Source organism: Giraffa tippelskirchi, chromosome X (assembly GCF_054371585.1).
Source record: "Giraffa tippelskirchi isolate mGirTip1 chromosome X, T2T-mGirTip1v1.2.pri, whole genome shotgun sequence".
Lineage (NCBI taxonomy): Eukaryota > Metazoa > Chordata > Mammalia > Artiodactyla > Giraffidae > Giraffa > Giraffa tippelskirchi.
The window spans coordinates 130,922,865-130,941,503 of NC_137289.1; the positions used below are offsets into that span (position 1 = coordinate 130,922,865).

The following is an 18,639-nucleotide window of genomic DNA, read 5'->3' on the forward strand; positions in this document are numbered from 1 at the left end:
GCTAGTTGCAAGTTTGTATCCTTAAATATTATCTCCCCAACTTTCCCCAGTCCCTGGTAACCATTATTCTGCTCTCTGTTTTTATGAATTCACTATTTTTTAGATTCTACATGAATGATATCATACAGTATTTGTCTTTCTCTGACATCTCACTTAGCATAATACCCTCAAGTTCTATCCATGTTGTCACAAATGACAGGATTTCTTCTTTTTTAAGCCTGAATAATATTCCACTATATATATATATATATATATCTTCATTACTCTTTCATCCATTGAGGAATGCCTAAATTGTTTCCATATCTTGGCTGCTATCAATAGTGCTACAATGAATGTGTGAGTGCACATGTTTTTTTGATATTCTGTTTTCATTTCCTGTGGATATATATCCAGAAGTGGGATTTCTGAAGCCATGTATTGGATAAGGGATTGATATTCAACATGTATAAAGACCTCACACAACTCAATAACAAAACCCCAAAAATCCAACTAAAAAATGAGTAGAGGGACTGAATAGACATTTTTCCAAAGAAGACATCAAAATGGCCAATGGGTACATGAAAAGATTCTCAACATCACTAATAATCAGGGAAATGAAAATCAAAACCACAATGAGATGTCACCTCACACCTGTTAGAATGGCCATTATTAAGACAAGAGATTGAACTTGGAGAGTATTATGCTAAGTGAAATAAGTCAAAGCCAAATACTGTATGTTATCACTTATAAGTGAAATCTAAAAAATAAAATTAACTATTGAATATAACCAAAAAAAGAGAATTCCCTGATAGTCCAGTGATTAGGACTGCACAATTGAACTGCTGAGGGCCTGGGTTTAATCCCTGGTTGGGGAACTAAGATCTCATAAACCACGGGCATGGCCAAAAAAACAACAGAAGGAAAACATGCTGGATGAATATAACAAAAAAGAAACAGACTCACAGATACAGAATACAAACTAGTGGTTATGATTTAGAAGGGGGAAGGAGGAGGGGCAAGATGAGGTAATCTTAAGAGGTACAAACTACTACTATGTATAAAATAAGCCACAAGGATATAGCACAGGAAACATAGCCAGTATTTTATAACAACGATAAGTGGAGTATAATCCTTAAAAATTGCGAGTCACTATGTTGTATACCTGAAAGTTATATATACTGCAAGTCAAGTACGCCTCAATAAAAAAGAAAAATTTAATGAAAACAAGACAAGGTAAATGTTGTCAAGGACGTGGAGAAGAGAATCCTTGTGCATTGTTGGTGGGAATGTAAACTGGTTCAGCAACTTTGGAAAACAGTATGGAGGATTCTCAAAAAATTAGATATATTATATGTTTTTATTAACATTTGAGGGAATTCTCTGGTACTAAAAGCCAGAAAACTTTCTTTCATATGTACACTTTGTATACTCTGAACACCAATACTTTGTCACACATGCAATTTGCAAATAATTTCTCCAGGAATGTGATTTACCAATTAATTTTCTTAATTGTATATTGATGAACAAAATTTGTAATTTTGTTGAAAGCTAAAGTATATTTTTTTAATCTATTGTGGGGTGTTGTTTTTCTGTGTCTTTGCTAAGAAAGCTTTGCCTACTCCAAGTTAGTGAAGATAATTCTCCTATGTTTTCTTTATGTGTGTGCATGCTCAATCACTAGGTTGTGTCCAGCTTGTTGTGACCCCATAGACTGTAGCCTGCCAGGCTCCTCTGTCCATGAAATTTTCCAGGTAAAAATACTGGAGTGGGTTGACATTTCCTGCTCCAGGAGATCTTCCCAACCCAGGGATTGAACCCTTATCTCCTGCATCGGCAAGCGATTCTTTACCACTGAACCACCTGGGAAGCCATTTTATTTATGAAGTTTTATTTAACTTTTTTATAGTTAGGTCTGTGCTCTTGTATTACTTTTTGTAGAGGTTGTTAGATAAAGAACAGGGTGTATTTAGTTTCCATATAGATGTTATTCCAACATTGTTGAAAAGACTTTACTTTTTGTATTGATATGTATGTATGTGTGTGCATGCACACATGCACATGTGTACATATGAATGCCTTGGTCACATATCATTTATCTGTATAAATGAGGGTCTATTTCCACACTCTCTGTTCTGTTGCATTGAACTATTGTCTTTCATTATGCAATGATTACCCTAAGTTTATATTGGTCAGTAAGTCAGGTAGTAAAAGTCCTCCAGTGTAGTTTTACTTTTTAAAGTTTATATTATATCCTCTCTATCTTCATATACATTTTAGATTCAATACATTAGCTTATGTAAAATGTCCTGCTTGGATTATTATTCAGATTAAATTTAATCTATTTGTCAATTGGGAGAGAATTGACAAGTTGACAATATCAAGTCTCTTCAAATCCCATAGACAAGGTATTTCATCATTTATTCAAATCTTCATTATGTTTTCTTCTCAATGTTTTGTTGTTTTTATGGTTAAGATCTTGAATATCTTTTATTACATTCCTTTATCACAATATTAAGTATTTCCAGGTTATTATAAATGTATGTTTTTCTTTTTTATTGCTAGTGTATAAAAGTACAAATTATATTTGCATATCAATCTTCTATCCCATGACCTTGTTAAAATCACTTATATTTTGAAGTTTTTAAATGAATTCCTTAAGGTTTTCTACATAATCGTGTCATCTGTGAATAAATATAATTTTACTTCTTTTCTGGTCTTTATGTTATTTCTTTTTTTATTTTCCTCCACTAACTAGTAACTTCAGTTCAGATAGCATAGAGAGTAGACTGTCTTCTTCTCAATCTTAGGGGAAAAGCATTCCATATTTCCTAAATAAGTATAATGTTAGCTGTCAGTTTTTGGTACATTTTGGACTTTTTCTCTTGAGTCCTATTTCTCACATAATGAGCAAAATTTTGTTATATAGTGTATATTGTGGATGAGATACTGTAGAGATTCTGATCACTTTCTCTTGTTCTAGCTAAAAGTTAACTTGAATCAATTGAATCCCAAGTCTGTACCTGCCAGGACCTCACCATAAGCCCTAACTCCATGATGGGCAGCAGTTGAAACTGTTGAGTTTGTTCAACCTTCCAGCTATTGCATACTTTCCAACTTATGCCACATTCAGGGACTATCCAAGAGTATAAGCAAAATTTATCTGTATATTTGAGGACTGTCCCTTCTTTGGCTCCCTCCTTCCAGACTTGCCCATCATTTTTCAGCTGTTTCAGTACAGGACAAACTCTTCCTATAGCCAGTACCACTCCTTTCCTTCTGGCGGCCTCAGAGAAACTGGAAAGTGCCCTCAGGCAACTATTATTACTCAGGAATTTTACTCAAAGCACTTCCCTTTCCTCCAGGTTTTATTTAATTCTGGCCGTTCTTTAGTGCCTTCAAGTAGTTTTTACACCAGAGTTGATAATGGTTTTCTGCAGGAAGGTGATTCTGAAAAGAAGCTACTCAAACATTATTACCTGAAATGAAACAATAGTGAGTAGTATTTATTTATTTATTTTAACATTTTAGAAAATTTTATTTATTATTTATGGCTGTACTAGGTCTTCGTTGCTGTGCATGGGCTTTCTCCAGTTGCAGGGAACTGGGGGCTACTCTCTAGTTGCCATGCATGGGCTTCTCATTGAGGTGGCTTCTCTTGTTGCAGAGCACGAGTCTAGGGGCACAGGCTTCAAGTTGTGATGCATGAGCTTCAGTAGTTGTGGTGTTTGGGCTTCAGTAGTGGTGGAGCCTGGGAGTAGTTGCCCAGTCCCATGTGGAATCTTCCCAGAGCAGGAATCAAACCTGCGACCCCTGCATTGGCAGGTGGATTCTTAACCACTGGACCACCAGGGAAATCCTAATATTTATTTCTCTGTAGTTAAATCTATCTTTAAATCTAGCTGAATGTATTGGCTATTCATTTATGATATAATATTTTGTCTGTTCAAGTGTTCTGCATTTTCCATTATAATTACCTTGAAGTATCTATATCTATTATATGAACAACTAGCTCAGAACTTATTTAAAACAGGAACTATTATATGTTTTAGTGTCATTTGTTCCATGCTTAGATGATCACTTTACATGTTATATACATGTTCTTTAGATAAACATTAATTGGTTTGTTTCTAAAACTTGGATGCTTTCTAAGTGACCAATTTCTGATTTTCTTTTAACTTATCAGAACCATATTTTGTAAGAGGTGGGTGCACCAGAAATAAGAGAGACTCATTTTAAGTACATTATCTATTTATTCTTTATTATATGATTTTACTATGGAATTCATAGAATAATACTTTGTGTTTGATGTCAATAATAAAGGTAATCTATTTCAACCATCTCAGGCTTTTTAAATCCAATCTCCTTTAGAGAAACTGTTTCATCTACAGATAAATCATTGTTATCCAAATGTTCTCTCTACATGTGCATTATAGTGCAAATACAGAAATTCAAATTGCCAGTTGCCTTCTTGTGGTTTAATAATCATAACATTTTTATTTCCAGGTCAAATGCCATTGACTTCAACTCATGAAATTATGAAATGAATTAATTTGGAATGTGTGCCAGAATGAAAGGGAGGGTGGCAATGGATCAAGCTAAGTGAAGCTATAAAAAGAAAATCATGTCAGAGTGAAGAAGAGTTAAAATATGCTGAATTTCTTTCCATTTTGGGTTTAATATTAGTTCAGCTCATTAGGTAGAGAATGGATTAGGCTAATCCCAACTGTAATTATACATTCTACTGGGCATATAAAGGTAAATGAGAGAGCCTGTCTGTATTGCCATAAAATTCAGGTTTGAGATAATCAGCACAACAGAATTAAGCTGTCACTAAATGACATTCATTATGCGGCAAAAGCCTAAAGCAGATGGAACTCACTCATAGTTGGCTTTATACTAGATGTCAAGAAACAAATATATTTAGCCAGGTTCTCAGATTTTAGGAAAATACTTACATGGTAACTGTACTGACACTATTTCATATAATACACTTGAAACCAGTTGGAATTGAAACCAGTATTTTCTTACCCCTGGGGGGAAGCAAGTAGAAATCAAAATGATTATAATACTGTGTTCTTCAACAGTGTACATTGGAGACTAAATTTAGGTTTCTATCCTTGATTTGGTGACTCTTAGAAATGTGTTCGTATTTCTCAAGTGACTCTCCATGAAAATAAATATCTTTTAAGTTTAACATATACATTAAATTATATATGACAGAATTAAAAAATATTTTAGAAAGTTGGGTCTTCTCTGTGTTTGATTTTTTTCAACCCATCTCAAATACTATTTCCCAATCACTGTAGCAGATGAGTCAGGTATTGTGGTACTGTAATCTTAACTCATCTACTTATTTTAGTGATAACTTCCAGTCCATTCCAAACCCCCATCAACATTATCATATTTCAGGTCCTATCTCAAGCTGTTTCGACTCAAGATTTCAGGCAAGTATAATTGGGGGTGGAGGGGAAGTCAGAGAGGATTAAATTGAGGGGGCATGTAAGGCAGTTACCATAAGACTGTACTGTGGAATCTAAACTGGGTAAGGTTGAAAGCAAGGTTATTATAGCTGACTTAGAAGAGTGGGAAGCATATAAAAATCTGGTAACATTAATAGATTATTGGTTCTCACAAGTTCAAAAAAATCATGCAGTCAGGGTACTGGAGGAAATAATCTTTAGAGAGTGAGATGTTTGAAGCTCATATTATTGAAGGATGAGCAAGCATATATTAGTAATGACTATGTTAGTGTGTGATCGTGGATTGGTGGCTTAGGGAAAACTCACGGAAGGAAGGAAAATCCTGAAACTGAGAAGCAAGGTTTGTTTAAGAATTATCTTCATTGGTGTTAGAGTCATTGATAATTGTGAAAGATTTTATTGAGAAGGTCATGCATATGGTTAATGAGTGAGCAGAGTTGTATATGTTTGAGTGAATTAATGTGAGTACATGGGTATGTATATATTAGAGGGCTTAGTTCAATTATAGTATTGCTTCAGTTTAGTCTTAGCTGGTGTATTTAATAAGTAAAAATTGTTAATAAACAGCATAACCACGATCCTGGTGTCAATCAAATACTGTTTTGTAAACAGAAATAGACTCATAGGCAAAGAAAACAAACTTACAGTTGTTTTTTTCCACCTTAGAGGAAAGAGGAGTGGGGGAGGGAAAATTAGAAGGTTAGGATTAACTTATACACAATGATATATATATATCAAATAGATAATCAACAAGGACCTACTGTATAACACAGGGAACTCTACTCAATATTTTGTAATAACAGATAAGGGAAAAAAATTGAAAAGGAATAAATATAGATATGAGATATATATATAGATATAGATATATATCTCATATTGTGGTACACCTGAAACTAACATGATATTGTAAATCTACTATATTTCCCTTGCAATTTTTTTTTAAAAAAGAAACAATATATACAGTTTTGTATTATGGTTAACTGAAGACATGTATTGCTTTCTCTCCAAGACAATCACAGTGGCTAATTCTTTATTTCTCCTACAGCTGTGGTTTAAAGGAACACATTTATAAGGAGTAATTACACAGAGACAAAGTCAGCTTTGAAGAACGAACATTTATTTTCACCAGATCTTGACATTTAGTGGCAAAGCTGGTATACGCATATGAACAGTGGAATTGTTTTTTAAAAATACCTTTAGTCAAGGTTTAATGACCTTTATACTCTATGCCTGATGTTGTGCAAAATGCTTTACATGCATTGCATTACTCTCATTATTTTCCCCCTAACTTCAAGTTTTCATATTTGTAACTATTCAGTGACTTTTAGTAACTTTACTGAATGATGCGACCATCACCACAGACAAGTTTTAGAACAATTTAATCCTTCAAATAAGATTTCCTCATGCCCATTTATAGTTAATCTTCATTATCATGCCTAGACCCAGGTGACTACTAATCTACTTTCTGTTTCTATAAATCTGCCTTCTCTGGACATGTCATATAAATGGAATCTTGCAATATATAGTCTCTTATGTTTGGATTTTTTTGACTTTGTGTAATGTTTTTGAACTTCAGCCACATTGTTGCATGTATCAATATTTCACTCCCTTTTCTTGCTGAAAAGTACCCTGTCATAATGATATGCCGCTGTTGTTTCCATTCACTAGTTGATGGCCATTTAATTGTTCCCAGTTTGGGGCCATTAGGAATAAAGCTTCTGTGAAAATTATTGTACAAATCTTTGTGTGGAATATGCTTTCATTTACCTTGGACAGATACCTAGGGATAGCATTGCTGGGTGGTATAGTAACAGAAGTGTTCTTAAGAATAGATTTTGTTTTCAGAAGCAGGAGAGATGCTGATTGCTGTCTACTTAAATAATCCACATTCATCTTGATGTACTATCCCGGCTATAGGGCTCCTATCTGAAATTTTTAATATCTGGAAAATTTAAACTCCATACACACATATCATATTTAATGGAAGCTTAATCATTTTTTTCTGTTTTGTTTTAAAAAATATTTATTTATTTAGCCACATGCCAGATCTTAGTTGCAGCATGTGGGATCTAGTTCCGTGACCAGGGATTGAACCTGGGCCCCCTGCATTGGATGCATGGAGTTTTAGCCACTGGATCACCAGGGAAGTTCCAGACCTAATTGTTATGTCTTTTTCGCTGAAGGAAAGAAATGTGATCCTGTGAGAGGGAAAGGTTCTGGACTTGAGTGTAGTAGATGATCTGTGATGGATTCACTGGGGGAAATAGTCAGTATCAGATGAATATGAGTGAGCTAAATGAGGAGAAACTTAAAAGAGTATTTCAATTAGAGGGACTAGCATGAGAAAAAAATCATTATGGCAGCAGGGAGCATGAAGATTTTTGAGGAATGGGAAAAAGTACATACATTATGGCTGGCCTTTTGTCAGTGAGAAGACAAGTAGAGTCTTGGCCTCAAGGTTTGCTCTTGTCCCTAAAATCAGTAAGAACCACTGAAGGGGTAGAAACAGGTAGGTGACAAAATCTGATAATCTTGTCTGCGTCGGAAAATAGTGATTAGTCAGGATTTGTAGTGGATGTTGGGAGACCACTTAGAGTCTACCTGGGTTTTTTCTCTCATGTACATTTTTTGGGTGAGAGGGAAGGGAGGTTATCTGACATCTGTCATGCTGATGTGAACAGGAGAAGACTCACCAGTGATTGATGGTTTGTTAAGTCCTGCACCCTGTGCCCGAGGAGGGCAGCGTTAGAAGCTGGGTTCAGTTCAGTTCAGTTGCTCAGTCATGTCCAGCTGTTTGCGATCCATGGACTGCAGCATCCAAGGCTTTTCCTGTCCATCACCAACTCCTGGAGCTTGCTAAAACTCATGTCCATCAAGTCGGCAATGCCATCCCACCATCTCATCCTCTGTCGTCCCCTACTCCTCCTGCCTTCAATCTTTCCCAGCATCAGGGTCTTTTCAAATGAGTCAGCTCTTCGCATCAGGTGGCCAAACAAAGTACTGGAGTTTCAGCTTCAGCATCAGTCCTTCCAATGAATATTCAGGACTGATCTCCTTTAGGATGGACTGGTTGGATCTCCGTGCAGTCCAAAGGACTCTCAAGAGTCTTTTCCAACACCACAGTTCAAAAGCATCAATTCTTCAACGCTCAGCTTTCTTTATGGTTCAACTCTCACATCCATACATGACCACTGGAATAACCATAGCTTTGACTAGACAGACCTTCGTTGACAAAGTAATGTCTCTGCTTTTCAGTATGCTGTCTAGGTTGGTCATAGCTTTTCTTCCAAGGAGCAAGCGTCTTTTAATTTCATGGCTGCAGTCACCATCTGCAGTGATTTTGGAGTCCCCCAAAATAAAGTCTCTCACTGTTTCCACTGTTTCCCCATCTATTTGCCATGAAGTGATGGGACCAGATGCCATGATCTTAGTTTTCTGAATGTTCAATTTTCAGCCAACTTTTTCACTCTCCTCTTTCACTTTTATCAAGAGGCTCTTTAGTTCTTCTTCACTTTCTGCCATAAGGGTGGTGTCATCTGCATATCTGAGGTTATTGATATTTTCTCCCGGCAATCTTGATTCCAGCTTGTGCTTCATCCAACCCAGCATTTTGCATGATGTATTCTGCATATAAGTTAAATAGAAACTGGGAGTGTTCCCTAAATATATGGTAATTGGTAAATTAGCAAAAATGGTTATGCAAATATAAAATCAATCACAAAGCATAATGGGCTTCCCTGGTAGCTCAGCTGGTAAATAATCCACCTGCAATGCAGGATACCCCAGTTCAATTCCTGGGTTGGGAATTTCTCCTGGAGAAAAGAGCAGCTACTCACTCCAGTCTTCTTGGGGTTCCTGATGACTCAGGTAGTAAAGAATCCACCTGCAATGTGGGAGATATGGGTTCCATCCCTGTGTCTTAAAGATCCCCTGGAGAAGGGAATGGCTACCCACTCCAGTATTCTTGCCTGGAAATCCCATGGATAGAGGAGCCTGGTGGGCTACAGTCCATGGAGTCAGAAAGAGTTGGACACAGCTGAGTGACTAAGCACAGCACAGCACAAAGCATAAAGATGAATATGTGCTTCATTGCTCAGTTGTTTCTGACTTTTTGTGACCCCATGGACTGTAGCCCGCCAGGTTCCCCTGTCCATGGAATTCTCCAGGCAAGAATACCGGATTGGGTAGCCATTCCCTTCTCCAGGGGATCTTCCATAGCCAGGGATTGAACCCAGGTCTCCTGCATTGCAGGCAGATTCTTGACCTTCTGAGCCACCAGGGAAGCCTAAAGATGAATATAATGTATATAAACTCTTCTTGTAGTTCATAAAATATAAGCTTCATAACAAAGAGAACAAAACTAAATACAAACTGTTGACTATATACAATATTGTCCATTGGATAACTGCAATTTTTCTGAACACGCAATATTTATATCACTATAAATAAATATAAATATATACCAATTATTTAGTTCCAACTGTATGAGCTACTCTAAATACTTAATATAGCTTATCCTCAAGATAACATTACTGAGTAATAATTTTTAACTCCTTTTTAGATTAGAATATGAAGGTTCGGGAATATGAAATGTCTTGCCCCAGATCTCACAGGTAATGAATAAGGGAACAGATTTCCCAGTAATGTTCCATGTAGAACCCTAGAAAAGATGCTTACTCGTTTTCCAATTTTGTCTCCCTCCAAGCTCTTTGTAAAATAAAAGTTAAACATTTCAAAACCATTTCTCGAACAAATGGAATCTGAGTCATGGGTTTTTTAAGTGGCGTTTTGAAAGCCTATCTTTCATCCCATTTTTTTCTGCCAGGCTCTCCACCTTGGGTGAAGTAATTCATACACAGAGAATATAGTAACCTACCCTGTCATTAATAAGTAAGTAGAACTTTAGCAGTGAGCAATTTTTCCCCCTTCCTGCCTATCAGTTTGACAAGGCCAACTATTTAACAGACAATTTGTTATATTTCTAAAATTTATCTTAAGGATATAAAATTAGGAGAAGATGAATAGAATGAAAGGAAAAAGACTTCCAAATGAAAAAAGACAGAAGTACTCAGGGCAAAGAAATGAACCATTTTGGATCCTGTAATTAAAAAAAAAAAAAAATTGAATATTTTGTAGTCATCCTAAATGTTCTCTTTTCTATGTTCAAGTTAAGGTTGTATTTATGATCATATATCCCCCCTTTCTCTAGTTGCTAGTATTATTCCTAAAATAGAATAGTTCTTGTTGGCACTATATCCTGAAATGATACACACCGAGTTTACTCAGATTTAGTGATGGATTTTAGAAGCTGCACATGGTAAAACTTATTGACTTGTCATCTACTCATATTCATGGTCATAAACTAGGCAATATTCCCAAAGAGAAAAACTACTTTGGGTAGCTCTTGCTTCCTTTTTTTATTAAAAGAAATTCAAACAGTGCATGAAATAAAATCTAATTTTAAAATTTTGTTAGACTTATGCCAGTGGGCTTTTATGCAAATGGCCAATTGTAGACATAATGACTAAACAAGAGTGAGAAATGCTAAAAGAGTTCACTTAAGCAATGTCAACAAATGTTCCTTTCGACAATAAATAATGACAGATGGCTACCTTCTTCGTGACAGCTTCTAACTATAATGGTTTGACACTTAGAAAGAGCATTTCCCTAATGACACAAGAATGCCCTTCACTGAAAATTATTTGTACATCATCCTTTTTATAATATGACTATTAATGTGATGCTAAATGAGTTACTTTCAAAACAAGTGTTTCAATGTAAGCTCATAGTCATAGGCAATCTATAAGGACTGTTGCAATACATGTGTGTTCTGCCTTGCAAAGTTGTCAATGCGTGTGTATGATTTCTTTTTTTCTTCTTTTAGTTTTATTGAGATATAATTGGCATATAGCACTGTATAAGTCTAAGGTGTACAGCATAATGATTTGACTTGTGTATAGTATGAAAAAATTACCAAATAAGTTTAGTGAACATCCATCTCATATAGATAGAAAATAACAAAAAATTTTCCTTATGATGAGGACCCTAAGGATTTACTCTCTTAGCAGCTCTTATATGAAAAATATAGCAATGTTAATTGTATTTATCATGTTGTACATCATGTCCCTCATATTTATTTATCTTATAGTAGGAGTTTGTACCTTTTGACCAATTTCATCCAATTCCCCCACCCCCCACCACCCTGCCACTGGAAGCCACAAATCTCATCTCTTTTCCTATGAGTTTGGTTTTTTTGAAGTATAATTGACCTACAACACTATGTTAGTTCCTGTTACACACAACATGGTGATCAATACTTTTATACATTTCAAAATGATTACCACTAAAAATATAGTTAAAATATGTCAGTATACTAAGATATTACACAGTTACTAACTATATTCCCCATGCTGTACATTTCATACCCTTAACTCACTTATTTTGCAACTGGAAGTTTGTATCTTTTAATCCCTCTCATCTATATTTTTCAGGCCCCTCAACCTCCAACCCCTCTGGCAACCACCTGATTGTTCTCTGTATCTATACTCTGTTTCTTTTTGGATATATTTGTTCATTTGCTTTATGTTTTATATTCTGCATACAAGTGAAAGCATACAGTATTTGTCTTTCTCTGTCTGACTTATTTCACTACAGTTGTACCCTCTGGGTCCATCCACGTTGTTGAAAATGGGAAGATTTGATTCTTCTTTATGGTTGAGTAAAGTATACGACCCCACGGACTGTAGCCCACCAGGCACCTCTGTCCATGGGATTCTCCAGGCGAGAATACTGGAGTGAGTAGCCATTTCCTCCTCCATGGGATCTTCCCGATCCAGGATCAAAGCCAGATCTCCTGCACTGCAGGCAGATTCTTTGCCATCTGAGCCTTCAGGGAAGCCCCAAAGTATATACAGTGAGATATACATATACCAAATCTTCTTTATCCATTCATCTATTGGTGGGCACATAGATTCCTTCCATATCTTGGCTGTTTTAGATAATGATGCAAATCACTGTAGATGGTGACTGCAGCCATGAAATTAAAAGACGCTTGCTCCTCGGAAGAAAAGTTATGACCATCCTAGACAGCATATTAAAAAGCAGAGATATTACTTTGCCAACCAAGGTCCGTTTAGTCAAAGCTCTGGTTTTTCCAGTAGTCATGTATGGGTGTGAGAGTTGGACTATAAAGAAAGCTGAGCACTAAAGAACTGATGCTTTTGAACTGTGGTGTTGGAGAAGACTCTTGAGAGTCCCTTGGACTGCACGGAGATCCAACCAGTCCATCCTAAAGGAGATCAGTCCTGAATATTCATTGGAAGGACTGATGCTGAAGCTGAAACTCCAATACTTTGTTTGACCACCTGATGCTAAGAGCTGACTCATTTGGAAAGACCCTGATGCTGGGAAAGATTGAAGGCAGGAGGAGAAGGTGACGACAGAGGATGAGATGGTTGGATGGCATCACTGACTCAGTGGACATGAGTTTGAGTAAACTCTGGGAGTTGGTGATGGACAGGGAGGCCTGGTGTGCTGCAGTCCATGGGGTCGCAAAGAGTTGGACACGACTGAGCGACTGAACTGAACTGAACTGAACATAGGAGTGAATATATTTTTTGTTTTATTTTTAAATATTTATTTATTTATTTGCCTGAGCTGGGTCTTAGTTGTGGCACACAGGATTTTCTGTCTGTGTTGTGGCATGTGGGTTCTTTAGTTGCAGCATGCAGAATCTTTTAGCATGCTAAAAGATTGCAGCACGTGAACGAACCTTTAGGTGCAGCATGTGGGATCAGTGACTAAGGATAGAACCCGGGGCCCCTGCATTGGGAGTGCAGAGTCTTAGCCACTGGACAACCAGAGAAGTCCCTATTTTTTCTAACTAGTGTTTTTTTTTTTCCTTTGTGTAAATATTCAAGAGTGAAGCTGTTGAATCATGATAGTTCTATTTTTAATTTTTTGAGGAATCTCCATACTAATTTCCATAGTGGCTGCACCAGTTTATATTCCCACCAACAGTGCATTTTCTCCACATTCTCACCAACACTTATTTGTTCTTTTTGATATTGGCCATTCTAACAGGTGTGAGGTGATATCTCGCTGTGGTTTTATTTACATTTCCCAGATTAGTGATGTTGAACATCATTTTATGTGCCCATAGGTCATTTACATCTTTGGAAAAATGTCTATTCAAGCCCCCTTCACATTTGTGTACTATTTTTGTTCAATCAATGACATGTTATGTATTTTACGAACTCATTGATACAGTGAGATGAAAGAGATGCAACATCTGATAAATTACAGAAAATTATTAAATATTTTATCTATAGGGAATTGATGATGCCATGATAAAGAGTAGATGAAAATGAATATCATAATTTTAATTAAGGATACATGTCATTACATTCTAATTTAATTCAATTCACTCATGCTTTTACATTCAAAAATACCAGCCTGCAAACACAGGATTCCTAGACCCCAGATTCCTCACTTCCTTCTTACAACCCTCCTTGGAACTGGGTCTCCCTGCCTATACTTCATAATATATCATTTGGTTTTATTCATTGATTTGTGACCCTCTTCTACTGTCTTTCAAATTTTTGCTTATGCTAGATAGATACTTCCTAAGGCTTGTGACTGAGAAAAACTAACCCATCATCTTTTTGAAAAATCGCTGTGAGAGCTTTCTCTAATATTACAAGAGGCCTTGCAGATGAGAAAACAAGCAAATGAAAAGAACAACAAACCAAAAATCATTGATAAGTCCATTGTTTGAATTAGTTTTCATTATTTTGTGCTAAGGATCCTATTTCTTAAGATCCTTGGTAAGAAAGACCAATTATTAGAGAATGGTGAGCTAGTATGTTTAAAACTACATTAAAATGACATTGGGGAGGAATCATGTCTCCTCTCATAATATTTCCTCTAAGATCCCTACTAGATGTGTTCATTGAGACAGCATAGAGTTTTGGTGGTACACAGAATAGTACAAACCTTGCATGACGATTCCTAAGTTCTTACTGGAAATATTTTTTAAAGTATCATGTATTTATCAGTAAACATGGAATAAATGATTTACACATTCTAGCTAAATTCTTTTGGGAAGTAGAATTCTACAAAATAATATTACCTGAAAATGAAGTTATTTATGTAGTACGACTTAGTAAAAAAAAAAAAATCTTTTCAGATGATATGAGCTTTTTATTTTAAATATTGTTGAAATGATTAACATGAGGTTGATATAATGATGGAAGAAAATCACCTGAGTTTTTTTTTTTTTTTTAGTTCGACACAGACACACATGTGCACACAGATATCTACATAGTGCAATTTCCTATTACATATTGTATAAACAGTCCCCTGTAGCAGTGAGTGCAGAAACAGGATCTTTAACACAAAATAATGAAAACTAATTCAAACAACTGGGTATCAGGATCATTGGATTCCTGCCCAGATGGTCATTAGAAAGCTGGAGGACATTGGTAATATCACCTTGATTTTAACTTTTTAGAAATTATTCACTTGTTAAATGTGGGGGTAGGAGGAGAGTAGTGGCTAGATCATCTAAAATTTTTCTTTGTTGCTATTATTCTCTAGCATTTCCAAAGAATTCTTTATTTAGAACCAATTCATAATTCAGAGCACCATCTGGTGTCTTGAAAGGGAATTTCAGGGAAAGTTTTAGTTAATTGTCTTTGGAACAACAACATGTGTCATTAGTTTATGGGGGGGCAAGAATGTACCAGAGTGTATCACATGTTGTCTTAACAAATACTCTTGCAATGATATTCAGAACATCACCATGTAAGTATTACTGACACGTTATTTACATATTACTGTTTTCCACATCACAAGTGTAGCCTTTTGATTATTTTACCTAATTTTCTATGCTTTGTTTTAATAGTATTATACTAATGTCAGTTTGGAAGCTGACCTGACCATTTAATTTGAGAAGTTTTTACTCAAATAAAATATTATTAAATCAGTGGTTTAAAATATTATCTTGATGTAGTTTTTACCTCCAAGCACCCAAATGTAAATTGTGAAAATGTCTGAATAAAAGAGGCCATTGAATATTGTAAAAAATAAGTCACCTATGTTAACCTTTTCTGTCCAATATTTTTGTTCACTGGATAACCATGCCTGGGGTTCTGGCATGAATTTATTTCCAAAGAACATAGTTCCTCTGAACTCCACATACTGGAAAAAATGAAGTGAATCATTTAAATGAGGACATTTACGTGCACATGAATTATCTTCACAATATGGAGTTAATAGGTTCCTGGTGCTTTAAAGAGTAGGATCCTGAGAGAGTTATTGCCATGTTGGGAAAAATCATGGTTAAAGTTATCAAACACCAGCTTACCTTGCGAGGAAATGGACTTCATATACTTTATCTCAGCTTCATGAGTTAAAAAAAACAGAGAATCTGCTGATTTTCTCATTAATAATTAAGTAGCAGTCTTTTTAGAGTTAACTCTCCTGGAATTTACTACAACAATAGCAGAAGAAAAAATACCTTGTATATCTTTACAAGTTTTAAAAATAGAATTTTAAACAGTAAATAGTGTGGCACTAAAGCATTTTAACCAGTTTGGATTCAACCCCATAATAAAAACTAAATCAGACTAATTAATGATAGTTATAAACCATTCTAAATTCAGAATTAAACTTGGCAAATAATTATTCTGAAACATGCACAAAATGTATTTTAAAGAATATTTGGCCATGATCAATCACCAGGTGTCTATTTGCCTGTAAGGATGAAACACATTCTAACATTTAACCATCTGTCAGTCAACATTATTTATTGAATACCTGCTGTGTATGGAATAATTAACCTTAAAACAAATCAATCACAAAAAAAGTCAAGATTTTAATACTGAATAGAGCAAATGAAAGCACCTACATCAATTTCTGGTCAATTTAATAGGAAATTGCTTCATCATTTTGCATTTCTATTGTATACTTACTCTTGGAATATATTATTTGCATATCATATGAATAGCCTTTAATTAGGAAGTCCAAATATATACAGTAATATACAAGTATCCTATCAGCAACTGCCTTGTAACTCAGCTTATCCCACCATCTCCATACATTTATTAGAGGGATTTTCCTGTATCACCTAATGTGTCATTAATTAAAAGATTAACACTGGCCTGCTACCCAATTATCCTTAGATATGAAGCAATGTGATAATGTCTCTGTATCCTATAATGTTATTGCTGATATTCTGAGTGAGCGTTGTTGAGGAGGAAAAAAGATTCCCTGTACCCTTCTAGGTTCTTGTGGCTGATCTAAGAATTAAATTAACATGAGATAAATTAACAGGAGAAATAAAACTTTTAAAGAATGTGTATACATGGGAGAGACGCAGGAGAACTGGGTAACTTGCTATCACCTTCAGTCAGTTCAGTTAAGTTGCTAGGTTGTGTCTGACTCATTGCGACCCCATGGACTGCAGCATGCCAGGCTTCCCTGTCCATCACCAACTCCCGGAGCTTGCAACCATCTCATCCTCTGTCGTCCCCTTCTCCTGCCTTCTCACTGAAAGAAAAATGTTTACTAACCAACCTAACATTTCCAAATGACCATAGGTTCTCTGTCAATTAAGATCCCATGTATTGTAATAAGTCCCAGAAATTTCCATTGTGAAATGGAAAGATAACTTCAGCTAAGGCTCACATTTGTCCAAGTTCTCAAACTGGTGGGTGCCCACTTTAAAAAAAACTATATGGCTCTATTGATTTATCCAAACTGCTGGCTCAGGGGAGGGTAGGTCTCCTCCAAGACTTTCTATTTGACAAGCTTCTTTAAACAAAATCATTTTATAATGTATAAAAATATCAAATTACCATGTTGTAACCTGGAACTAATATAATATTGTGAGCCAGTTATACTTCAATTTTTTTTTTTTAAAAAGAAGCTTCCATTGTTATGTAATTAACTAAATAAACTCTCCTCATGTACTTTTCCTATAAATATACCAAGCAACATGGTGGGTAGAGCTTTTTCTTTTGGATCATTTTCATAGCACTTCTAGCTATGCCAGATCCAGAATATTGAGTTGTTCACTGTAGCTTTTCTCCCTGTTAAGTTTTCCCAATAAAATTTAAGCTAAGTTTATACCATATTATATGCTGTGTCCTTTTTATGATAGACATCTTATATTTCCTTTGACCCTTTATTAAATAACCAAAAACATCTGTGTAATAATTAAATCAATGAGTGAAGATAGAGAAGAACATGTATGATGGTGAAATGGTCTTTCTAATGTATTTGTGTACTGTTTTTATAGGTGATGTTTTTCAAGCTATTTTGATAACATTCTTCCTGAGAGTGAAGAGAAGCTGAATACCCATTTTGTTCCTAAATCACTTTATCACAGGTTAGTAAATTGATGGTTATATAATTTTGGATTCCTTTCAGTTGCATACAATAGAAAGACTTATATTTACAAAGTTGTAAACATTGTTTAACTCAACATATGGCTTTCAAACACCAACTTTGAAAAGGTGAGTAACCAAAACAGGCAAAAATATCTGCCCCCATGGAAATTACATCCTAGGAAGTAAGAGAGAAAATAAAGAAATAAAATATATATGTTAGAGAGTAATAATAAGTATAAAGGGAAAAGGTTGCTGAGAATTTAGAGAGGATGAGAAACAAGGGCTCATTGAGAAAGTCACATGTCACATTAAGACTTAAACTGAGATAGGAAACTATACAGATGTCTGGGATGAGATTATTTCAGAATGAAATAGCACAAGATCATGACAGGCTTACTTAGGAAATAAGAAAGAAACTGATGATTAGAACAGAGTGAACAAGTGGAAGAATAGTAGGAGATAAAGTTAAAAGGGGTGATGGGAGGAGGGCTAGACCTTGCTGAATATATGACTGTTCCTGTGATTGAGATGGGAATCCAGAACGTTCTGAGCACAAGAATGATGGGATGAGATGTGTATTTTATGGATTCGGGGGAGCCTTTTATGAAGTTATTACAGCATTCCAGGCAAAAATCTATGGTTGCTTGGACCAGCCTCATATCAGTGGAAGTGGTGAACACAGATGCCATATTGTACAATAGCAGGGGTATACTAACTTTGCAATCTATGTGAGTGGCTATGCACTGTACTGTTCTGTACTATCAATTAACATTCACATTGGTATCAAA

General features: G+C 35.5%; 1 long non-coding RNA gene across 1 annotated transcript in view; it reads left to right on the forward strand.

Moving 5' to 3' along the window:
- LOC145535951 (uncharacterized) overlaps positions 1 to 18,639 on the forward strand; it is a 617,716-nt gene that overhangs the window by 307,044 nt on the left and 292,033 nt on the right. Inside the window, exon 5 of the long non-coding RNA XR_014075550.1 lies at positions 17,761 to 17,850. This is a non-coding gene — a long non-coding RNA (uncharacterized LOC145535951). The remainder of the gene's footprint in view (positions 1 to 17,760; positions 17,851 to 18,639) is intronic.